The sequence below is a fragment of the Schistocerca piceifrons genome, chromosome 2 (genome assembly GCF_021461385.2).
Source record: "Schistocerca piceifrons isolate TAMUIC-IGC-003096 chromosome 2, iqSchPice1.1, whole genome shotgun sequence".
Taxonomy (NCBI): domain Eukaryota; kingdom Metazoa; phylum Arthropoda; class Insecta; order Orthoptera; family Acrididae; genus Schistocerca; species Schistocerca piceifrons.
Window position 1 is genome coordinate 822,329,725 of NC_060139.1, and position 26,985 is coordinate 822,356,709.

Consider the following 26,985-nt stretch of genomic DNA (forward strand, 5'->3'; position numbering starts at 1 on the left):
CTATCAACGTACTCTTTGTCTTTCAACGTGCTGACGCTGTCTGCTCACGAAAAATAGCATCTTTGCCGTTAAAATTTGTATCTCGATCTCTCATCAGCCTGGGTACACTATCAAGTACTGTTCGAAGACTACATTTAGTCAACATTTAACAACAACATCGAAGCTACATTCAAGACATCTTATTTGCAATCCGGTGACAGCAAAAGTAAGTTAAGACGAAACAGACTACCATAATGACTCTTCAGAAGACTGCTTCTTTTTGCTCCAACACAGAGTCCTGATGTTGCAGTTGCTAATGGAAGCAAGACAGAAGAAAAATATAGATACGTTCTCTAGAGATTGTCGACCTGAAAAAAGCTTTCGACAATGTAAAACTGTGCAAGATGTTTGGAATTCTGAGAGAAAAACAGCAAAAAGGTGCAGGGAAAAATGAATAATACACAATATGTACAAGAACCAAGACGGAACAGTAAGACAGGAAGATCAAGAACGAAGTATTCGGATTGAGAAGTCTGTAAGACAGGAATGCAGCCTATCGCCAATGCTGTTCAGTCTACACATCGAAGAAGCAATTACGCAAATAAAATAAAGGTTCAAGAGTGGGATTAAAATTCAAGGTGAGTGGATCTCGGTGGTAAGATTCGCTGATGACTTTTCAGTCCTCAATGAAGGTTAAGATTTACATGATTTGGTAAATCGAATGAAGTGTATAATGATCACAGAATACACATTGAGAGTAAACTGAAGAAAGAAGAAAGTAATGACAGGCAGCAGAGATAAGAACACTGGGAGATGTAACATCAAAATTGGTGATAACGAAGTAGGCGGAGTTAAAGAATTGTACTACCTTGGAAACAAAATTACCCATGACGGACGTAACAAAGAAGACGTGAAAAGCAAACTAGCAGAGACAAGAAAGGAATTTCTGGACAAAGGAAGTCAACTAGTGTTAAACATACGCCTTAAATTGAGAAAGAAATTTATGAGAACGCAAGTCTGAGGTACAGCATTGTATGTTAGTGAATCTGGACTGTGGGATAATTGGAACAGAAGAGAATCGAAGCATTTGATATGTAGTGTTACAGAAATATGTGGAAAATTAGGTGGACTGATAAGGTACGAAAGGAGGAGAATCTCCTCAGAATCGGCGAGGAAGGGAATGTATGGAAAATAATGGCAAGAAGTTGGGATAGGGTGATAGGAAACGTGTTCAGACATAAGAGAATAACTTCCACGCTGCTAGAGGGAGCTATAGATGGTAAAGACTCCAAGAGGAAGACAGAGATTAGAATACTTCCAGCGAGTAACTGAGGTCTTGGGTTCCAATTGCTGCTCTGATATGAAAAGGGTGGCACGGACGATGAATTTTTAACGGGCCGCATCAAACCAGTCAGATTACTGATGAGTGAAAAAAAGACGCAGGTGTATTCTTTTCTTCAATTTGGAGGATTTTAATAGTATCTGGATGCATAGCATTTTGTTTTGCTCTACAATTCAGGTTACGTTGATGCCTCCCCACTTCCATACGATCCTTACTATCAGAAAGGTATTTTCGATACAGAGTAGGGGATGTCCGGCCCGGGCATTAATGTAGGAGAACTGCGTCTACAGTCATGCGATTCAGACACATGCAATTCCAGTTTCGGACGACACCATATTTCTTCATTGTTCGTGTGGGAGAATAGTCATTTTAATGACACTCTACACAGCAACAAATTATTTGGGTGTCAAGAATACTTCTTCTCTTCCTTTCCTTTTATTCCAGTGAAGGACCTGTGATGTTCTGCAGCTTTTTATAGCTGACTTGGGCAATACAGAGTTTACTTAAAAAGAACAAGGGGAGTAATAATATGTTCAGAGCTGAAAGCTGTCTCTCAGAACAGGCAGACAGTAGAATTTGCTTCGTCCCATCTCCACACAGCTGGTGACCGAGAGGCCAGCTAACTGCTGTAAACCTCCATTTGTCGGAGAAACCTAAAGGAATACTTCTGGAGAGATAATGTGTGAAGCCAGATGCAGATGCCAGAGCAGGAGAAGACTGGACCCACTTTTTCTTTGCAGTCTTGCCACAAAAGAATGCTCATTTAAATTTGTAGTAACGGGTATTCTGGTTTGCTCACAATGCTTATTTCTGTAGAATGGAAGCTTTCCCTCGTGTGCTCACATGTAAGCCGTTTGATACACTAGGTTTAGAAACGTGTCATGGAACGGGAGAGATTTTCTGCCTTCCTCACCATGCCAGACCGTCAGTGGTTAACCGTGACAAAATCTGCGGTAGTGGGAGTCTGTTTAACTTACTTACAAAATTATTATTGGTCATAACTCGGATAGCCTGCTGCAACTGGCCAGTGAGATTTCAAATTTGGCAGAAACAGACAATTTTCATAAAGGGCAGACAGAGAGCACTTGCAGCCACACTACCAATGGGTAAATACTTACTGCCAGGCGAACACTGAGACGGGACTCGCTGTCACACAGCATGTCTCCGAATTAAATCTGACAAGTAGATCTACCCAAGGAATGCTCTTCAATTTTGATCAGCTTTAAAAACGTTGTAGTGTATATCGAAATAAGGGACATGAATTTTTTATACGTGCCCGTACGGTAAAACGCCCCCTGAAAAATACTAAGTTTAATATTTCGGAATGGTTACTGTTCAAACGCTAACACATATGACAAACAAGAACTTCAACTAAATGTTACATGGTTTTTAATGTACATTATAGTGGTGAATCCAGATTTGTTGAAAAAGTAATTTTCTTCTACCACTATTTTGTTCCTCATTTCGATATTTGACTAATAGCAAAACGTATTGCATCGCTAATACCAACTATCTTGTATGATGAAGTGGTATTCCATGACGCATGTGTTAGAAATAAGCTAGAAATACCTATATCTCAAAGTGCACCGACCATTTTTGACCCAAATAGGTCTGCATGTTTCTCATTATTGCACAGTTTTACAATAATATTACAACAGTAATGTACAAATAACTTCAAATATAACAATAAAATGTGAAAATTTTGCAAAATATAAAATATACGTGAAATGTAAAACGAAAACGCAAATACAATATAAGAATTTTATATTTCATAAAATTAAAAGAAAATACGTATACAGAACAATATATGGAGAATATACATTTAGAATATACACATACATACGTCTGGGAAAGAAATGGTAAACGAGCCATCGTGACAACTGGCACTGAAGCAAACACATATTGGGCACACCTGCAGCTATGTAGAGACATTTCTAGCTTATTTATGACAGATGTGTCTTTCGTATACCATTTCATTGTGTACAACTGAATTTGGTCTTAACGATGTTATACGTTTTGCTGCTAGAAAAATGTCGAAATGGGAGACGACAAAATAGCAGGGAAGGGGAGGGGAATTCGAAATAAATTATTTCTGCGACAAATTTGGGTTCATTGTTGTAGCGTACATTAGAAACCACAGAACTTTTATTTGGACTGTTTTCTTTATCTGTTACCGTTATGAGGGTATTGATTCACAAACATTAATCTGAAATTTTGAAGAGGGTTTTCATCCCCTTTAATGGGCCTATGGGCACGTATAAAAAATATGTCTCATTTTGGTGTACACTGTAACAAATTCAACGGCGATCAAAATAGAAGTGTATCTTTTCGGTCCGTTTGTGTGTATTGTTTATTGGACTGGGGACCTAGAAACGACGGAGAGGCTTCGACCTGCCTTAGCCCTCAGTGGTTCACAACCCCACAACAGGCCACAGCAGTCCACCCACCCCACGCCGCCCTACACACCGAACCCAGGGTTATTGTACGGTTCAGCCCCCTCAAGTCATTTTTCTTCACTGAGATTCCAAAGACGTTCCCGATAGTTCAGATAATAAACAAAGATTGTGAATGAGACAATAATATTTGTTCAATATCAGTTTCTCCTATAACCTGTGTACGCAGACGGCAGTCGCACTTACTTTCTTTAACGTACAGTATCATCTGCAACACTTCGCCTCGGCCGCATCGCGCGAATGCTAGTCGCAAATCAGTCAGTCCGCATTTGATAATCATGAAGCTAGCTTCGGCAGAGAAAGAAGGGCATGACGAAAACAACGACATCAAAAACTTTTAGAGGAAATTAATTTTATAGTATGACTTTTGATTACTGCGAGAGAGAAAGATTTTTTGATAAATATGATGGACTCCATAATAAGAAAATAATTAATTTTCTTTGCTTTAAATGCGCGCAAGTTGCTGCCTGCACACTATTATAGCAAGCTGGTATCCAGGACAGAAATTTCCCCTCTTATTCATTAGGTAAATCAGTGACAATTAACGAAATATTAGCTCAATTAGCGCAACCTACGATGCAGTCTACGATGAACATACACTGAAGAGCCAAAGAAACACATGCCTAATATCGTGTAGTGTCCCCGCGAGCATGCAGAAGTCCGCAACATGACGTCGCATGGACTCGACTAATGTCTGATGTAGTGCTGGAGGGAATTGACACCATGAATCCTGCAGGGCTGTTCATAAATCCGTAAGAGTACGAACGGGTGGAGATCCTTTCTGAACAGGACGTTGCAAGGTATCCCAGATATGCTCAAAAATGTTCATATCTGGGGAGTTCGGTGGCCAACGGAAGTGTTTAAACTCAGGGGAGCGTCCGTAGAGCCACTCTGAGCAATTCTGGACGTGTGGGGTGTCGCATTGTCCTGCTAGAATTGTCCAAGTCCATCGGCATGCACAATGGACATGGATGGATGCAGGTGATCAGACAGGATGCTAACGTACGTGTCACCTGTCAGAGTCCTATCTAGACGTATCAGGGGTCTCTTATCACTCCAACTGCATGCATCTCAAACCATTACAGAGCCTCCACCAGCTTGAACAGTCCCCTGCTGAAGTGCAGGGTGTGCAGGGTCCATGGATTCATGAGGTTGTCTCCATATGCGTACGCGTCCATCCGCTTGATACAATTTGAAACGAGACTCTTCCGACCAAGCAATATGTTTCCGGCCATCAACAGTCCAATGTCGGTGTTGACGGGCCCAGGCGAGGCGTCAAACTTTGTGTCGTGCAGTCATCAACGGTACACGAGTGCGCCTTCGGTTCCGAAAGCCCATATCGATGGCGTTTCGTTGAATGGTTAGCACGCTGACACTTGTTGATGGCCCAGCACTGATCTCTTCAGCAATTTGCGAAGGTATTGCACCTCTGTTATACTGAATGATTCTCTTCAGTCGTATTTATTCCCATTCTTGCTCGATCTTCTTCCGGCCGCAGCGATGGCAGAGATTTGATGTTTTACCGGTTCCTGATATTCACGGTACACTCGTGAAATGGTCGTACAGGAAAATCCCTTCTTCATTGCTACCTCGGACATGCTGTGTACCATCGCTCGTGCGCCTACTATAGCACCACATTCAAACTCAGTTAAATCTTGATAACCTGCCACTGCGTCAGACACTTACTGTCTTATACAGGCGTTACCGACCGCAGCGCGTATCTGCCTGTTTACATATCTCTGCATTTGAATACGCATGTCTGTACCAGTCTCTTTGGCGCTTCAGTGTACATATTTTGTAATATTAATTCTTTGTCGTTCTTAATTATAATGAACATTTTTGTAAAGTGACTTTCCAATATTTGCCAGTACTCTTTTCAAAGGAATCAGCATTAATGTAATTTACCACGTCATCATCCACTTCTCCATCTTTGTCATTCACTAGATAAAGTTCCACAATTGCCGTTTAAAGTGTAGACACATTACGTGGGCTCGTTACATACGGAGTTTACCTATATGTTAGTTTGCCGCTCTGTAAATGAGACACTCCTCTTTAGTAGGTTTCAGTAGCAGCAGCAGCAGTTTCCAGAGGGCAGTTTTCCGAGCGTTATTAGTTGCCACAGGTGAACGAAAGGAGAGGAAAAAACTGGATTTCGCATTTCAAGGGACCTCCTTTAATACGGCCTGAAATCAGTTTGGGTTTTGGCAAGTTTCATGTCAGAGAAGTAAAGAAGTATGAAATAGAGTGTTACGATTTTTTGAAGGGAATTTAAGTAGAATATGCTTATGCTTATCCATTATGGATATTTTAGAACCGTGACAGTATATTGAATGTAAATAAGTTATACAGAACTGCAACCAGTCACTTTTTTTGAATAATTATGTTTTTTTTCCATGAACCGGTTTTCGAACCTTTTCAGGTTCATCTTCAGATGGTTTCAGGAAGTTACATCATTACTTGTAGCATAATGCTGGGTGCTGGCTTGCGACAGTATAGGCGGATTTTTTCGGTTAGTGTCCATCTGTCTGCCTCCAATTTTATGTCCAGTAGTTATATCAGTACACACTCTTCCACACAAACCATATTAACTTACACTTTGACAGCTAGACTTTTCCAGCATCCAGCATGCGCTTTACAGTTGTCCACGTCCACTGTGGGCCGAACAGCACAACCCCAGGTTCAGTGTGGGGCAGCGGTGGGGTGGGTTGACTGCTGTGGTCTGTTGTGCGATTGTGAACCACTGAGGGCTATGGCAGGACGAAGCCTCTCCGTCGTTTATAGGTACCCGGTTCAATACACAATACAGAAGGGGGGGGGGGGGGGTCCGAAAACCAGACTTTTGACCTTTGGTCGGGATGTTGGACTCGACACCAGAGTTTTAAGACAATCCAAGCAAAGCGATAGCCAATGTGAAACCAATAAGAACAAAATATCAGTAATAATTACTAATAATTTTTAAATAAATTTTCAGTTATTAGTATTCTACATTTCAATCCAGTTGTCGGACACCACAGAGCAGCGATCAGTGGCCAGAACTGTGACTTTTTAAAGCTAAACCGAGGTCGGCCAGTACAGCCAGAAAATATTTTAATATTATACACTGATGAGTCAAAACATTGTACTTACTAACCACCGCGAAACGTAACGCCGACTGTTAGCGTTGCAGAGAAATATTTATGTGGGGAACAAATGATGAGGGGCGAATGGTGAATAATTCTAGCATTGACACAGGCCACGAAATTGGGGAATCATCAGACATAAGCGACTTTTACAAGTGACAGATTGTTATGGGCAAGTGCAGGGGAACGAGAATCTAGGATATGGCGAACCTGCTCCCTGCCGTTCGCATGCTGCCAACAAATGCATTTGCGGAAAGTGGTTCAAGGATGCTGAAACCACGAGTAGGCAGAAGCTGCTGCTCGGGCACATGTCATCACGGGACGTGGAGATCGGAGACGAGCCCCCTCTGTAAAACGGGACAAGCAATAAAACGTGGCAGGACTGACGAGGGAGTGCAATGCTGGCGCAGGCCCAAGTGTTTCGGAGTACACCGTTTAAACGAACCCCAATATCCCGCATGTTGACCAAATGACACCAGTTCCAGTCAGCATGGAATCGTCTAGGCTGGATCGGGGATTCATAGAAACGTGTCGCCTGGTCGGATGAATCACGTTTTGAGACGCCCTGCTAAAGCCGCAGGACTATACAGGTATCTGCAATTGTGGAATGGGGCCAAAATGAGCGGCTGTCAGTTACACTCGAACACATAACTTTATTATATGACCAAACATTACAGCACAAATTTTTGAACTTAGTTATCGGCTGAAACGCCACACTATCATATGCCTTAAGGGCACAACAACTTAAATTTTAAAACAGCTGAAAGCCATTAACTTAAGATTCAGACCCAAAACCGAATATTTAGCAGGCAGAAGTCCTCACGTAAGTAAGTTTTATAATTTGGTTGAAGACCTAACAAATGTAACACTTGAAAAGCAAACAAGTTTAATTTAAAGACGGCTGAAGGCCCGTTATTTAAGATTCAGGGTAAAATTATATTAAAAAAAAACACACATCCGAAAGCCTTATTTTCAATTAGGCTGAAGGCCCCAAACAGTCTGATGCTTGAAAGACAAGAACTTTAATTTAAAAACGGCTTAAGGCCCATGACTTAAAACACAACTAAAATAATTTTTAATAGGCAGAAGGCCCAAGGCTTTATCTTTAAACAAGATTTTAATCAGCCTGAAGGCCCAAACAGTCTAAGACTTGACGAGTAAGAAAATTTAATTTTAAAGCGGCTGAAGGCCCATGACTTAAAACACAACTAAAAACAATTCAACTGCAATTCAAACCATTAGCTAAGAGCCATACAAATACTCACAACAGAAAATAAGAAAAGGTAGTGCAGCTAACGGCTCTCACAAATTTCGGGCGTCGACCAGCACTTGAAATACTAACGTGCACTTCGGTGAAACAGGCAGTCGGCCCAACCATCCTCAATCCGACGGCAACCCAATCGACAGACCGTCAACAGACCAATGCTCAAGGTGATTTCCGCTCCACACTTGCACCAAGGTTCTGCTCCGCACTTGCAACAAAATTCCAACGATGCTGACAGCAGAGACTATGGAGCCAAACAAGAGCGGATCCCAGACAAGCCATAAGGGGTGGACGACCCACGTCGTTTAATCAAACGACCGACTAACTGAGAAGCAGTACGCCGACAACTTGTCCGTGAAAATCACATAAACTACACACAGCCCCACGAACATCTGCACGAGGACTAGACGATGCTCACGGCAGTAACTGTGTAATAAGGAGGACGAACCACGATTCGGCGCACACAGCCAGCCCATAAGCAACCACCGGCCAAATACACGTCGTCTAACAAGACGACAGACCGACGGTCAACCAAAGTCGTCCTCACGCAAAACATGTGTGTCGGCAATCGTCGGGCAAGTTATGGCTAACCGCATCTTCCTGACGGTGCATGCCCCACTGGTTCTACGTCACGACTGCCCCAACCGACTAACTGCTGGACATCAGCATGGTGACAGCACTAAAATAACTGGACACTCGACATCACAAGCTACACACAACATCACAAACACTTGGACGAAGACCGCGACCAGTGGTAAAAGCAGTGACTATGCAGTGACGAGGACGAACCACGAGTTGAGACACATCGCCAACCCATAACGATCGGCGAGCAATCACGTCGTCCGGTAAGACGACCAACCGACGATCAACCAACACCGACCCTATTGAAACTATGTGTGTCGGCAAAGGTCGGGCGAGTCATGGCTATCCGAACCTCATTGCCGCTGCAACCCGACCGCGCCCTGCCGCGTCAAAACTGTACGACTGCCAGGTCCGAACTCCACTCCTGGCGCGTTGCAACTCACTGTCACATACGAACTGCCTCCGAACACACGGCTACAGTGAAGTAATAGCAGTCAGAAAAGATAATACGTCAGGGCTTGTATTGGTAAGCGCCGCTGCTGCCGCTCATGGGCAGGCAAGGCGGCAACTCAGTTACACCAGTAATTGAAATTGTATAGTAAACACACGATGTCAAATGAGATATGGCACGAACACGAGCCACGCAAGGCTCACGTTTCTTGTTACACAAGTCGATGGTCGCGTCCGGATAAGCTCTAATCCAGGAGAGTGGCTGCTCCAAACAGCATTGCGCCACGGACACCCTTCGATAGGAGCAGTTTAAGATACAGGGGACATTCACGTAGGATTCTGTGGGAGCTGTGGTCGCAATCAAACGCACCAGGACGGCTGTGGTCAACATGAAAAATTATTGCGGACCGTCTGTAAGCCCTTGTGTCTTTCCCAGTGGCGATGGCATCTTCCAGCAGGATAACTGTCGGTGCCATAAGCCTAGACTCGTGCTATAGTTGTTCGAGGAGCATGACGTGAAGTCACGGTGATGTACTGGCTACCAAATAGGCCTACTCTGAACCCGATTGAACACACCTAGGTCGCTATTGGGCGCGAGCTCCGCTCACACAAACCTCCGGCCACTGACTTACTGTAATTGCCTGAGCTGAGCGTAGCCGTCTGGTACCTCTAACCTCCGAACACCCACCAAAGACTACTCGAATCCCTGCCAGAGGGAATTGTTGCTGTATTGCGATCCAAAGGTGGAACGAGACGCTATTAAACCGACGATCAGAACGTTTTATCTAATCAGTGTAGCGGTATAGAGAGCTGCTTCGTTTCTCTGTTTAACAGCTCCTTCGCCGCAATGCCGCAATTACGTCGTGTAACTGAATTTTCTCTCTCTCTGTCTCTACGTGTGTGTGTGTGTGTGTGTGTGTGTGTGTGTGTGTGTGTGTGTGTGTGTGTCTGTGTGTACGCAGTTCACTTATAAGTCTTTGGTCATGAACTGGTACATTTAAGTTAGGAGTGCTTAGTACGAGAGGACTCGCTGCCCTCCCCTTATGTCCACTCCAATGATGAGACCGAACACAACTTTTACGTGAAAATACTTTATTCCGTAATACCTTACAAGTATACGAGATGGTACTTAGTAATACATTACAAGCTGCGGTCCTCGGTTGGTCGAGACATACACCTGCTCCTTGCAGTGTCTCCAGGCTACCTGCGGCATCCACTCTCAACGAAAGCCCAGCCTGAACAAAAAGACCTGGAATGTCCACATCCACACACACAGAGTTACACTATTTCCCGACATACAGCGGACTGTATTTGATAGACTTACCTGTCCTATTCGCAAAACGCCGCTAAATCTCCTCCATCAAAAATGAAATTGATTTAACAAATATAGGTTTCGCTAAACGGGGCTCGATCTGTTTGTCCATTCACGCGTACACAACGGCACCTACTTAGGTACATTGTTCCTTGATCTTCGGAAGTACGAATTTGCCGACTATCAGGCAGGATTTGTGAGTGGATTCAGGTCTTCCTTGAATACAGAACTCGCCGTTCTTGTCGTGAAAAATATCATGGTAATGTTTGGGGTACCCTAAGGGTTGTTGTAGGGCCAGATATGCTGTAACGAAAAGAAGGGAGATCCGCAGAAGATCTACGATTGGTTCAGGTACTGGTAGCTCATCCCCAACGCAGTGAAATATAACAGATATAACATACAGCATATAGGCGCTGCAGTCTGGAACCGCGAGGCCGCTACGGTCGCAGGTTCGAATCCTGCCTCCGGCATGGATGTGTGTGATGTCCTTAGGTTAGTTAAGTTTAACTAGTTCTAAGTTCTAGGGGACTAATGACCTCAGAAGTTGAGTCCCATAGTGCTCAGAGCCATTTGAACCATTTGAACAGAATATAAATGAGAGAAGAGATCCATTAATGTTCGGCTGAGCAGCTGCCGACAGATCTGTGGAAACAGCAGCAAGCATAAAGCACCCAGAAGTAAACATCCGGATGGACTAAAGTGGAATGACTAAATAAAACATACCGTAAGAAAAGCTGATGCCGCGGTGAGCATCATCGGAAGAATATAAAGGAAATGCAATTTGTCCACGAAGGATGTAGCTTACAAAACACAAGTTCAACTTACTGTTAAGTATAGCTAATCAGTCTGGGATTCGTAGAAAATAGGGTTAACATAATATCCAAACACGAGCGTTGTGTTTCGCCACGACCATGTTTAATAAGAGCGTGGGTTTTACGGAGATATTCAGCAAATTCTAGTGGCGGAGGCTACTAGAAAAGTGTTATGCATCACAGGGATGTTATTTCTGAGAGCGTGCGTTGCAGGGGAAATTACATCTCATACGGCGTCTGTCGACGGTAGTTCCTGCCATGCTCCGTTCCGAAATGCAACAGGAAAGGGCGCCCTCTTCCTCGTACTTCGAAAACAGCTGCGGACTATAGACGTGGATGCAACGGAGTGAAGAAAGCAGATATCGGTACAGGCGTGCTTTCGGATTTGGTTGCGGTATGGTGGTTTGCTAAAAGTGGAGTAGTGTGACTTGCTAGTTTCGCATTCATATTGACGGTGGATTATTCTTTCCAGAAACTCATTACGCTTTAGAAATTACATCTCTTTTGGGGTACCGCTCCCCAATCAGTAAAAGCGGAACCCTTATGGGATCACTTCGTTGTGCGCTCGTCCGTCTATCTGTCTGTCCGGCAGTTAAGACCTTCTTTTTCAGGAACGGGCAGAGGTATCGCGCTGAAATTTGTGTCACAGATAGAGGTTTACATTCCCTTGGCAATGTGAAAAATTTAATCTTTGACTCTTCTAAGTGCAGGCAATCAAAAGACACGGCCATTATTTGTCATCTTTCGACACCAGCAAACTCATTCATCAAAAGGTATTTTGTAATTCACGTTGATTTGGAATCACAAAATTTGATACGAAGCAATGTTTCACAGTGCAGTGAAAGGAAAAAATCCGAAAACTGTTAATTCGTAATCATATCTCATAAAAAATTTTTGTTGCCCGTCTGTCTGCCTGCCTATGTGCACGTCTGTTAAGACCACCATTTCTCACAAATGGGATGAGGAATCAAGTTGAAATTTATGACAAATACTAAGCCTTGTGATTCCTTGGCGGTGTAAAACATCTAAGATTCTGAGTCAATGCTATTAGAAGATACGGTCGTATGTGTCAGATATTCTGATACTCGCCAACTTACTCCCCACCTATACATCAACAACCATACACATATTAGTCATTGGTGGTCTAGCAGTAAAGAGTGTGCTTGGAAACTGAAAGGTTGTGGCATCGAACCACCGATTTTTTAGTCTCCGTTTAAACTAGCCTTTACCTGGCAATGACGTCAGGAGTCGCCAGAAACAGTCTGTGGTTCGGATTCAACGTTAAGCAGGTGCCATTTCCCCAGTAGGGTAGCTGGGATATGTTAGGGACACACAAGTTACGGAGGTGGTTTCCAATAGAAAGACTTGCATGCAGACTATTGAGTCACATGAAATTATTATTATTATTATTTCTCTTTCCTGTCTCAGACGTTATGTATTATTACTGATATTATTATTATTATTATTATCGTCTACATAAAGTGTGTACCACAGTTCATGTTACACACTTCTAGGGGTTATAGAGAGGACTTAACAGATCAGGTTTTACGTAGGAACCCATGACTGGAAACGGTTCGATTCGACGTTACAAGGAAAACAAGATCTACTGATGTCACTCCTATTTGCTATGATATTACAACAGCTGTTCGATAAGACAACCACCAATTTCGGTGCATGCAGTGTTATCTGGGCAGGAAGTTCGCATAAATTCTGTCCAACACGCTTTGTGTATGGTTCTGTCGCAGCCATGATCCGTGCAACCAGATACTTCGACTGGACAGGGTCATGTAAAAAAAGACTCTTCATGTGGCCCCACATGAAAAAGTCCACGTGGGGTTAGATGTGGGGATCTTGGTGGCCAAGCATTTGGTCCACCTCGATCGATCCACCTGTCCCAGAAGACTACGTTCAAATGGTTTCGTATGCGAACTGCGAAATGTACAGCCACCGTCATCATGCTGGAGCCACAATTCGTTCCGAAAGTGCAGAGACATATCTTCCAAAAACTCCATCAGCACTTGTTGCAGGAGTATCAAGTAACTGGCACCCGTTAAGCTGGGAGGAACGAGGTAACGGTCCAGTCACATGACTATCGCAGTTACCTGCCCAGACATTGATTCCAAAGCTGCGCTGAAATCTTCGTGTACACGTGGCTTTGGGGTTTTCTTGATCAAAAAGGTGGCTATTTCGAGCGTTAGAAACATCTTCCCTGTTGAAAGTGCTTCGTCGGTGAACAAAATCGCCTTGGAAACAGGAAAATCCACACAACGGTGTAAAAACTGACACATGGCACAAAATCCGCCGGAGTATGGGGTGTACCTTCTGAATCTGATACCGATAGATTTGCTGTTCATGTAGAACACGCCAGACATCCGAATGAGACACATGAAAGTCACGTGCAATGGCTCGAGCACTCGTTGATGGGTTCTCTTCAACTTGATAAAGCACGTCCTCTTCCTGTATGACACTGTGCCGCCTTCTTGGGGCACCACAGTTTGTTCTATCGCTTGTAAATTTCCCACTTTCTCGCAGCCGTTGTCATACTGTGCCAAACATGGGATGAGATGGAGTAACACGATTTGGAAACTACTCGTGGTGCATACGCTTGAGGTTCGTTTCCATTACAGCGAGCTTCACCGTATGTTAACAACATATCGGTGTATTCTGCGAGCATGTACTCAGTCATCCTGTTACGACAGAACTAGGCAGAAAAATGGCAACTGATGCATCACCATGAAGCATGAAAGCAAGGCAGAAGGAAACAGAGGACATCACGTCATCGTACCATTCATAAATGTGGGTTGTGTACCATAACAGGTGAACTGCACCACTGAGTGACTCTTGTTTTCCTTGTTAGATGGAAACGAACCGTTTCCGAACATGGATTCCTATGTAAAACTTGATCTACTAAGTGCACTGTACTAGCTGCAGAAGTATGTAACATTAAAAAAATGGTTAAATGGCCCTGAGCACTATGAGACTAAACAGCTGAGGTCATCAGTCCCTTAGAACTTAGAACTACTTAAACCTAACTAACCTAAGGACATCACACACATCCATGCCCGAGGCAGGATTCGAAACTGTGACCGTAGCGGTCGTTCTGTTAAAGGCTGAAGCGTCTAGAACGCTTGGCCACTCCGGCCGGCCTGTAACATAAAACGTAAAACATCATGTAGATAATTATCTTAGTACGGAACTCTGGATCCCTATCTTTGCAGAAGTATTTCTACTGAGTAGTGGCGACAACACTATTTGATTTTATGTACTGGTTTTGTGACAGAAAATTCCCATTATGAAAACAGTTGTATCTTACTTTCATACCATGAGAACTTAGGTTCCTTTGCATATCTAGGATGATCGCAATTAAACATCAGTCCATCAGGCACACTTGTGCGGAGCAGATGGTGTAATAATTTCCCAACGTGCAGAATCAGAATTCCATGCCATGAACAGGTTCAAAGATAATTCCTCAAAATTCAGTCTGAGAATTTATTTACACAATATTTGATTACTTGCACAACTGTGTGCTGCAGCGTACTTGACAATACTGTAACATGAATCAGTCAGTCTAAAGCAGTGGACATCAAACTGCGAACCGCGGCCGCATGCCCCCAGAATCAAGTACAGGTGACGCCCGTCGTTCTGGTCAGTTTTTCATAATAATTTGCATCAATCAACTAACAGTCGGATCCAACAACATCAACTAACAGTAAGAGCTTCTTAAGAGTTTATGTCTCTTGCTTAGCAACAAGCAATAATACCTACAGAGAGAGTAATATTTTACGATGTTCATAATTTTAACAGACGTTGGTGAATTCGGCCTTGAGCTAAGTGTATTAGTGTTTGTAAAATGATTCTTTCATATAATGTTCATTAAAAAAATGACGATCATTCCACTTGGGACCTGTGGAAGGTACATTAGCTTATTTGTTTCAATTGTAAATATTTGACATGTACTATTGTTTTTCTGACATGGTCTACATCCTGGAGGATCTCCTCATTACGGATCAATTGGAATGAAAGTAAATTTAATCTAATCTAATCCAAAAGTTTTTTGCTTGCGTCAGAGGCAAAATAGTAGGTAGCGCAACCCATGAGCGACTAAAAGAAGTGAGAGGGAAATTATTTGTTAATAAAATTGCTGTAGCTGGGATTCACAATCATAAAAACGTTTTGAAGAACATCATCTTCACGCCAGTGACTGTTATACGTTTATATTACACTATTGCAATTTCGTCCTTAGGCCATTATCAAGTGATATTATGGCTTTAAGCCATGTCAACGTAATGTAAGCTGACGTACAAATGTGGCAGTTTACATTACGTTGACATGGCTTAGCGATAATATCACTTGATAATGGCCTAAGGCCGAAATAGCAATAGTGTTCAAATGGTCCAAATAGCTCTAAGCACCATGGGACTTAAAATATCTGAGGTCATCAGTGCCTTAGAACTTAGAACTACTTAAACCTAACTAACCTAAGGACATCACACACATCCATGCCCGAGGAAGGATTCGAACCTGCGACCGTAGCGGTCGCGCTGTTCCAGACTGAAGAGCAATAGTGTAATAAAAACTTATGTTATCAAGATTTAAGTGTGTTTGAACGTGGTGTTACAGTCGGCTCACGAGCGATGGGACACAGCGTCTCCGAGGCAGCGATGAAGTGGGGAATGTCCTGTACGACCATTTCAGGAGTGTACCGTGAACATCGAGAATCCGGTAAAACATCACGTCTCCGACGTCGCTGCGACCGAAAAACGATCCTGCAAGTACGAGACCAACGACAACTGAAGAGAATCGTTCAACGTGACAGAAGTGCAACCATTCTGCAAATTGTTGCTGATTTCAATGCTCGACCATCAACAAGTGTCAGCGTGCGAACCATTCAACGAAACATCATCAACAGTGAAGCAGCAACAGCTGGCCGAAATAGACCCAGCAACAGGGAGGTAACCGATTTTGTGACTTTTACGAGTTCCTAACCAGGAGCGAATTGTATAATATCATGTGTGCCTTAATAGTTTAGTTTCTTGAGTTTCTGCATGTTAATTTAATGTCTAATAGTCATAATTGTCGCGTTTTTACTAGCTTCGGAAAGTAAACCGATTTTGTGACTTATTGAACGTTCCTAATCAGGGGCGAATTATTTAGTTTCACTTAAGTGCTTCAGTAGTTACGGTTTTGAATCTCTGCGTATTAATCTAACTTATTACACACAGTTCCTGTGTTTTCGCCTACATCTCCAGTAGAGTCCTACAGCATGTGCCAATAGTCCATTTAGTTTGGTACTTTAGTATTCCACAGTCTTTAGTATGGGTAGGGACTGTGATTGTCATGTGAGGATGGGAACCGAGCTGATGACACTTCGCTGGCAGCTCCAGGCTGTGATGGCTTCGGTTACACAGATGAGGCGGCAGTGGATGGGCACCACCGTTGTGGGCCAGCCGTAGGGCTCCAACGGACGTCCAGCTCTTCCGAGTCCTCCGATCGGTCCTCACCAGTAGCTAGCCCAGTTACTGTTCACACTGAGGTTGACCCCTCACCTGTCGTCGAGTGGGAGGTCGCTCTAGGACGTAGCAGGTGGCGAAAGATGTAACACATCCCCAGTTAGTCTGATAAACAGGTTCCAGGTGCTCTCCCTGGCTGATACTGTCGCTTAGCCAGATGTCGACGCCTGTCCTGTTTCAGTGGAAACCTCACAGCCTTCAAGATCCGAGAAATCACATAGGGTGGGATTATTGATGGTTGGGAGCAACAAAGTTAGGAGCGTTGTGGGTCCTTTAGGGACATGGCTGCCAAGAAGGGCAAGAAAGCCATTGTGCGCTCAATGTGCATACCAGAAGGAGACATTCCAGGTGTGGAACCGTTCCTTCCGAATTCCAAGAAGAGTGTAGGGTGCAGCCAACTGCAGGTGGTGGCTCACATCGGTAGCAATGATGTGTGTCACTTTGGATCAGAAGAGATTCTCTCTGGTTTCGAGCGGCTAGCAGAAGTGGTAAAGGCTGCCAGTCTTGCTTGAAAGGCTAAAGCAGAGCTGACCATTTGCAGTATAGTGGACAGGAGCGATTGCAGACCTCTGGTACAGATCCAAGTGGAAACCCTGAGTCAGAGGCTCATACGGTTCTGAGACCGTGTAGGCTGCGGATTCCTCGACTTGTGCCATAGGATGGTTGGGTTTCGGATTTCGATGAATAGGTCAGGAGTCCACTATACGCAGGAGGTGGCCACATGGGTAGCAGGGTTGGGACAAATGGCTCTGAGCACTATGGGACTTAACTGCTGTGGTCATCAGTCCCCTAGAACTTAGAACTACTTAAACCTAACTAACCTAAGGACATCACACACATCCATGGCCGAGGCAGGATTCGAACCTGCAACCGTAGCGGTCAAGCAGTTCCAAACTCTAGCGCCTAGAACCGCTCGGCCACCCCGGCCGGCGGGTAGCAGGGGCTTTGTGGCGTGCACTGGGCGGTTTTTTAGGTTAGAGGGTCTCGGGAAAACACAAAAAGGGCTTCAATCACAAAGGGTGCAGGCCGAACACAGGATGAACGTAAATACTGGAACCATCGGTATAGCAGTCGTAAATTGTCGTAGCTGTGTTGGGGAAGTACCAGGACTCAAACCGCTAATAGAAAGCACTGATACCCAAATCGCTATATGTACTGTCTAAAGCTGGAGATAAGCTCAAACGAAATTTTTGCGAAGAACCTAACGGTGTTCCGAAAAGATAAGCTAAACACAGTTAGCGGTGCCATGTTTCATACTGCGAAGTAGTTTACCGTGTCGCGAAATTGAAGTAGATGGTTTCTGTGAGTTAGTATGGGCAGAGGTCATTCTTGGCAACCGGAATAAAATAATAATTGGATCCTTTTAGGATCTCCCAATTCGGATGATACAATTGCTGAAAGGTTCAAAGAAACTTGAGTTTGATTTCAAACATGTACCCGACTCATACGATAGCACTTGATGGTGACTTTAATTTTACCTCGGTATGTTGATGAAAACACATGTTTAATTCCGAAGGTACGCATAAAACATCATCCGAAAGTGTACTAAACGCATTCTCTGAAAATTATTTTGAGCAGTTAGTTCATGAACCTACGCGAATAGTAAACGGTTGTGAAAACAACCTTGACCTCTCAGCAACAAATAATCCTGAATTAATAACGAGCATCAAAGCCGTTACGTGGATTAATGAACATAGGGTTGTCGTCGTGAAATTGAATAATGTAACTCCCAAATTCTCCAAAAATAAATGGAGAATATAACTATTCAAAAAATTAGATAAAAATTCACTTGACGCCTTCCTGAGAGACAATCCTCACTCCTTCCAAATTAACAATATAAGTGTAGCCTAAATGTGGCTTGAATTCAGAGATATAGTATCGGCAGCAGTTGAGAGATTTATATCAAATAAATTAACAAACAACGCAGCTGGTACACAAAACGGGTCAGAATACTGTTACAGAAACAGTGAAGCAAACATGCCGAATTTAAACAGGTTCAAAATGTCCAAGATTGGCGATCTTTTACAGGAGTTCGCAATTTAGCGCGGACTTCAATGCCAGATGCTTACAATAGTATCCTCAACGGAACTCTGTCTCCAAACCTGGCAGAAAATCCAAAGATATTCTAGTCTTATATGAATTATGCTAGCGGCAAGACACAATCAACGCCTTCTTTGCGCAATAGCAATCGAGATACTAGCGAAAATAGCCAAAGCAGTTACTAAACACAGCCTTCCGAAATGCCTTCACAAAAGTAAATATTCCAGAATTCGAATCAAGAACAGCTACCAACATGAGTAACGTAGAAGTAAATATTTTGGAGTATTTAAATCACTTAATAAAACCTAGTCCTCTGGTCCAGACTGCATACCAATTAGGTTCCTTTCAGAGTATGCTGATGCATTTAGCTCCATATTTACCAATCATATACACCCGTTCGCTCGACGAAAGATACGTACCCAAAGACTGGAAAGTTGCACAGATCACACTAATATTCAAGAAGGGTAGTAGGAGTAATCCAATAAATTACAGGCCCATATCATTAACGTTGATATGCAGCAGGATTTTGGAACATATACTGTGTTCGAACATTATAAATTACCTTAAAGAAAACTGTCTATTGACACACAGTCGACACAGGTTTAGAAAGCATCGTTCTTATGAAACACAACTAGCTCTTTACTCACAAGAAGTGTTGAGCGCTATTGATAAGGGATTTCAAATTGATTGCGTATTTCTGGGTTTCTGGAAGGCTTTTGACACTGTACCCCACAAGCGGCTTGTAGTGAAATTGCGTGCTTATGGGATATGCTCAGATATGTGACTGGATTCGTGATTTCCTGACAGAGAGGTCACAGTTCGTAGTAATTTACGGAAAGTCGTCGAGTAAAACAAAAGTGATTTCTGGCGTTCCCCAAGGTAGTGTTATAGGCCCTTCACTGTTCCTTATCTATATAAACGATCTGGGAGACAATCTGAGCAGCTGTCTTAGGTTGTTTACAGATGACTCTGTCGTTCATCGACTAGTAAAATCATTAAAAGATCAAAACAAATCGCAAAACTATTTAGAAAAGATATATGAATGGTGCGAAAATTGGCAATCGACCCTGAATAACGATAAGTGTGAGGTCATCCATATGAGTGTTAAAAGGAATCCGTTGAACTTCGGTTACAAGATAAATCAACCAGATCTAAAGGTCGTAAGTTCTACTAAATACCTAGGAATTACAATAATGAACAAGTTAAATTGGGATGAACACATAGAAAATGTTGTGGGAAAGGCAAACCAAAGACAGCGTTTTAATGGCAGGACACTTAGAAAATGTAACAGATCTACTAAGGAGACTGCTTAAACTACGCTTGTCCTCGCCAGATAGGACTGACGGAGTACATCAAAAAATTTCAAACAAGGGCAGTACGTTTTGTATTATCGCGAAATAGGGGAGAGAGTGTCACTGAAATGGTTCAAATGGCTCTGAGCACTATGGGACTTATCTTCTGATGTCATCGGTCCCCTAGAACTTAGAACTACTTAAACCTAACTAACATAAGGACATAACACACATCCATGCCCGAGGCAGGATTCGAACCTGCGACCGTAGCGGTCGCGCTGTTTCAGACTGTAGCGCCTAGAACCGCTCGGCCACCCTGGCCGGCAGTGTCACTGAAATGATACAGGATTTGGTATGGACATCATTAACACAAAGGCGTTTTTCGTTGCGTAGCAATCTTCTCTTGAAATTCTAATCACCAACTTTCTCCTCCGAATGCGAAAATATTTTGTTGACGCTGACCTACACAGGAAGAAACGGTCACCATGATAAAATAAGGGAAATCAGAGCTCGTACGGAAAGATACAGGCGTTTGTTCTTTCCGCGAGCTATACGAGATTGGGATAATAGAAAACTGTTAAGGTGGATCGATTAACCTTCTGCCAGATACTTAAATGTGATTTGCGGAGTAACCATGTAGATGTAGACGTAGATGTAGATACGGACTTTCCGAGCCGAAGGCCTACTAGTGTACCCCTGATGACTGCACGATGCAAAGCTTTATGCCTCGCCAGGGCCCGTCATCACCGAAATTGAACTGTTGATGACGGGAAAAATGTTGCCTGCTCGGACGAACATCGTTTCAAATTGTATCGAGCGGATGGACGTGTCAGCAGGTATGTTCAAGCTGGTATAAGCTCCGCAATGATGTTAGGCATGTGCAGTTGAAGCGATGTGAGACCCCTGTTAACACTTGACAGGTGACACTTTCCTAGGCATCCTGACTAATCACATGCATCCATTCATGTCCATTGTGGCTTCCGACGGACTTGGGCATTTGCAACCGGACAATGCGACACCCCACACGTCCAGAATTACTACAGTTTAGCTCCAGGAACACTCTTCTGAATTTTGACACTTCCGTAGGCCACCAGCATCCCCAGACATGAACGCTGTTGAGTATATCTGGGATGCCTTACAACATGCTGTTTAGAAGCTATCTCCACCCCCCTCGTATTCTTGTGGATTTATGTATAGCCCTGCAGATTCATGATGTCAAGTCCCTTCAGCACTAGCTCAGACACTAGTCGAGACCATGCCACGTCGTGTTGTGGCACTTCTGCGTGCTCGCGGGGACCCTACACAGTATTAGCCAGGTGTACCAGTTTCTTTGGCTCTTCACTGTATTTAATATAACATGCTAAAGTATGGAGATTACCAGTTAGACAGTAAGATCGGTAGGGGAAGGTGTGGTATATTGACCAGTACGGGAAAAGGGCCATTGCGTATTTTTTGCCCTGGACGACGCAGCTGTCTGCCGAGGAGTTGTCACACTAGTCCTAATACTATACATGGTCACTGTTGTCAGTGAAACTGACATATAAAACTTGTTCCGTTACGTTTTAGCAAAGACGTTTTTGTGTCTGAGGTGTGTGATATAAATTAATTTATATTAGTCTTATAACCTCACTTGTATGGAGAGTTATACACCTTTTGGCCTGCAGGTATAGTTTCTTGTTACCTGCTTCAGTTTGATAGCTTTTTCTGTGGATGACTAATGAGGGCAAGGCGTCCGATCGAGAACAGTGGCCACACTACTGATCGGGTTAAGTGGCCAACGCGTTAACGCCAATAACAGTTAGTTACTTCCAAAAAACACGCTTAACAAAAGAGAGGAAACTGACTTCTAAACTCTTGTACATACAAAGCTATCATATGCATTTCCGACGCATGGTGACAATTTTGAATTAATTAAGTTATATTATTTGAAACTGTCTGTGTTCTGTTATGTTCAGCAGGCCGGAGTGGCGTGCGGTTCTATGCGCTGCAGTCTGGAACCGAGCGACCGCTACGGTCGCAGGTTCGAATCCTGCCTCGGGCATGGATATGTGTGATGTCCTTAAGTTAGTTAGGTTTAATTAGTTCTAAGTTCTAGGTGACTGATGAACTCAGATGTTAAGTCGCATAGTGCTCGGAGCCATTTGTTATGTTCAGCATAATACATAACTGCGATTATAAGGGATAATGTTATTATCGCACTGACCGCATTACCCGCTTGTTATGTATAACTGGTCGTTACATAAGCCTTTGGAAAACTGGATGATCTTTCTTTTTCGCTTAAAAATGTTTGGTGTGCTGCCTTATAATATGTAGACTAAAAATGTATAAGTGGTAAGCTTCTACCGGTAACCACGGTTTGGTGAAAACAGAATATCTCTTCGAGTCGCCAGTTTACCTTTAGCCCCACCCCCACCCATTCCTACGCGGCCCAAGAGCACGCCCTACAAGTTTGACGTCCACTGATCTAAAGGAACTGCTATCTAACCTGGTTTTGAAGACCACGTTTGATAATAAGTGGTTGCTGATGACTCGAATACTTGCGCTGCATTTTGAAAGTATCAAGTTGTGTTTCCAAAGAAAAGGGGTCGATATAGTTCACTCGATTAAATTAGTCTGTGACTCAGCCTGTAGCATGTCTCGGTACAGTAACAAAAATATCACTAACAATAGAAACAGCCAAGCTACAACCTGTTCCGACAAGGAATTACGTCACGCCCAGTCTCGATGGCGTGAAATGATATTACTGCACTTACCTCTTGGTACTGCATCATATGCTATTGTATATATTCAGCACCTACATACGCGACATGAATGCAATGAGATGCTTCGGTGCAAGTGCTATAATCGCCCACCTCAATGATTGATGCCTGCCGACGTGTAATGCTACACAAAAGCTTATTCAGGAGTGTTATGTACCTCTTAAAACTGCAGCTTCACCTACAGCATTAGCATGTATTTATTTTCTCAATGCGTGAATGTAGGTGTTCATCTGACTCAAGTAAAGAGATTTTACGAAAGTAGCTTATGGGTCTCTGGGGATGTACATCAGAATGGCACGATGTCAAAAAAAAAAAAAAAAAAAAAAAAAAGTCTCGATACCGTGGCATTTCATTAAAGAAACGGCTGAGGCCCCATAGTTAGATAGTTAGTATGACAGATCCGTGTCGTAAGCGAGTTGAAGGAAGGGTGATGCACGGTTTGGTTGGCCAAGAAAGTCGGAATGTAGGTGGCGTAAATGGCGGTAAGTACGTTATATATTGACAACTACGGCTGCACTAGAAGGAATAATAAATGCAACCTTCTGAGGTCTTTTAAATACAGTTCTTTGGTCCAATGATGTTTGTCCTTCGGACAGTACAAGTACCATAATTATGCTAAATTTGCACATCTTAATAAAATAATAACAGTTTATACAATCCTCCTACAACGTAAGAAGGCGGGAATGAGTATCGTGGAAAAATGCCTTCATTTGGTCTGAGCACTTGTATAAGGGACAGTCACAGGAGAACGAGGTGGATAGAAATAAAGTAAGTATTTTTTTTTCAAAAAACAGTTGCCACATATTTATCGCACAGTGAAACATGACGGTCATCACCTTCATGGGGCCGGCCGGTGTTACCGAACATTTCTAGGCGCTTCAGTCTGGAACAGCGCGACCGCTACGGTCGCAGGTTCGAATCCTGCCTCGGGCATGGATGTCTGTGATGTCCTTAGGTTAGTTAGGTTTAAGTAGCTCTAAGTTGTAGGTGACTGATGACCTCCAATATTAAGTCCCATAATGCTCAGAGCCATTTGAACCTCCCCTTTTTTTTTTTTTTTTTATAAAATGCGAAAATGTTAGCGATTGTGTACAGGCACGTACAGGTACAGGCGTACACCTCTTCGTCGGAAACAAATCGTCGGCCACGAACGTATTTCTTCAGGGCTCCGAAAATATGGAAATCGCTTGGGGAGAATTTGGGACTGTATGGAGGACGTGTAATGGCTTCCCGGCGTAGCTTCTGCGGGGTATTCATGTCGTGAGGAAGCAGACATTTTTATGGAGTAATGGACACGAGGCTGCAGGGCTGTATCAGACGGTGTTTTCAGACTGAAGACAGCCGATCCATCGATCCTTCAGTGCTGCGTATCGTCGCGTTGTTGAGATACGATCCGCAGCGCTACAGACTCTTGCCGGAGCAAGACCACGTGTTTCTCGTACGTCTGAGCATGACGAGCACTTTCTACTGGCTGAAAAGTGGCCCCTGCATGTGGTACATCTCCAAATCTGCAAGTTGAACGTTGAGGATACTTAACGAGCAAGTCGTGTATTTGTACGGTGTTCAACGTCTGGAGGGAATTACGCCTGCCAATCACCCACCAAGGGAGAACTTTTGCCGATAGTTTGTTAAACAAACTACCAATGTGTTATTTGCCTGTTCAAACTAGGCAACGTGTAGAAAAGAGGGACTAACAGATTTCCATAAACAACACGTAAGGGCAGACCGCAATCTTCATGCTACACTACACATCAGCATCAGTTTAAGATTAACGTTTGGGCTGGAATTGGAGGGGACTGCCTTGTAGTTCTATAAGTTCTCCCACACAGTTCCAAATCCACAAAGACGGAGCACAAAACTTACCCTCCCATTTCCCTCATCGCACTATCAGAAACCATAAGCATAACCACAACCATTATCAACATCCCCATCCCCAAACCGTTATCATGATCAACAAGACCACACACATACACACACACACACACACACACACGCACACGCGCGCACACACACACAAACACACACACACACACACACACACACACACACACATACATACACTCACTCACACACACACACTCATGGAGAGAGAGAGAGGGAATTGAAACCTTTACAAATTTAATTTCGGTATGCGCCCTTGGTTCTCCCTGACGGTAGTGTTATACAAATTTCCATTACCTGTCTGTAACTTAATGACTGGACTCAATTTCCTTTAATAACATGGCTTTTAACCCATATCTGAAAAAAATCTAGGACATTCGAGACTGACTTATTTGTTTCCAGTTTTTACTCACATACTGTAAATAATACTGGAATACGCTCCGTTTTTATTGGTATAGTGACCACGAAACAAAGCCGAAAAAAGGCTTGTGCAAAACAGCGTTGAAACAATATGCTTAACATGTTATTAATATCAAAGAGAGAAAGGGCCCAGCTGCTTGAAACTTTGATTTCAGCCTTGAGATGGTATTGTTCACCGCAAAGGTAAAATATCTTTATCTTGTTCAGGATATTGTGTTTACAGCTCTGAGATCTTCAGTGTAACTAACTTTTATCTTTCGGGTAAAACATAAGAAAATACGAGGACACCGTTGTGAAACAAAGAGCAAATCAAAAATTGGGGTCTAAGGTATCTCCACCGCCGTCCCCCCTCCACCCTCTCTCTTTCTCTCTCTCTCTCTTCCGTTTCCTCACTACTTCCGTTTCTGGGTCCCTCATGTGATGGGCACTCACCCAGTCTGATTTATTACTGTAAGTAAACTGCAAAACCTAAATAAAGGAACACTTTTTCGAAACCCCATAACTGTCTCCCATTGGGATGTACAATTTTGGTTGTTGGCTCCAAGGTGCCTACAACATCCCTCAATAATGATGCAACAGCGTGGCACTACAGTACCGTAACCATCACGAATTTCCTCTCTGCATATACATTTTTATCGTGCTTAACAAAGTTTGGCGGATGGCACCGAGGGTGATACCAAACTAGGAGGTCTTAGGGGAACTCTTTGCAGTTTCCTTCACGCATGTGTCACTGTCGCGCCCCCTGTGAACACAACAAAGGTGGGCGCGAGAAAGGAGGGATCAAAATGCACAAAAACATTTTTCTGCTTCGTGTATCGTTCAAATGTGGCCAAATAACTCTGAGCAGTCTCTAGTGGTAATATCCAGTATGCTACAGTAAACATTGCTGTCACGCTAAGCTCCAAAGGGGTAAGATCATGTTCTAGGGGTTGCAGGCCCACAACGCCTGTACATAAGCTCTGAATCGTCCAGGTACTGTCAAGGGTTGTCAAGAAACGTGGTGCTGTTGCTCATCGTACTGCGAACTGTTTTTCTCCACCGAGAAATGTGTGGGAATCAACGCTCCAAGGAAAGGGATGCGTTCAGTGACGCCGTTGTGCGATCCCGTGCGGCCTGTTCGTATCGATTGTGAGCGACGGTGTGCCTGAATGATTTCCTCGGCCATTTGAAATTATTTCGCTACGGTCGCAGGTTCGAATCCTGCCTCTGGCATGGATGTATGTGATGTCCTTAGGTTAGTTAGGTTTAATAAGTTCTAAGTTCTAGGCGACTGATGACCTGAGAAGTTAAGTCGCATAGTGCTCAGAGCCATTTGAGCCATCTGAAATTCTTTCCTCAGCCACCTATAAGAAAAACGCGTGATTTCGACATTGGACGTCATGTTTCTGACTTCCATCGTAGAGGTGTCGAAACAAGGAGTGAAATGTGGGTAAAAGGGCGTGCGATGAACTTCCCACATTGTGATACGTCCACAGTGACGTTAGGCAGAATTATGGTGAAATTTGTGCCAACGTGTCATCATTAACACACCTTACACGTCACATGGACTTCTGAGTCTTGACCTTTTTTTTCTTCGCATGTGTCGACACCTTGAGGTTTGAAGCGTCATTGAGCCCGATGTGACAGCCCACAAGAATCCATTTGAGAGCGAGGCGGCAATTTAAGTCTTTAGTAAGGCTTATTTGCCCGTTCGGTTGACCGTGCGGTCTAACGCACGGCTTTCCGGGTGGGAAGGAGCGCCTGGTCCCCGGCACGGACTTGCCCGGCGGA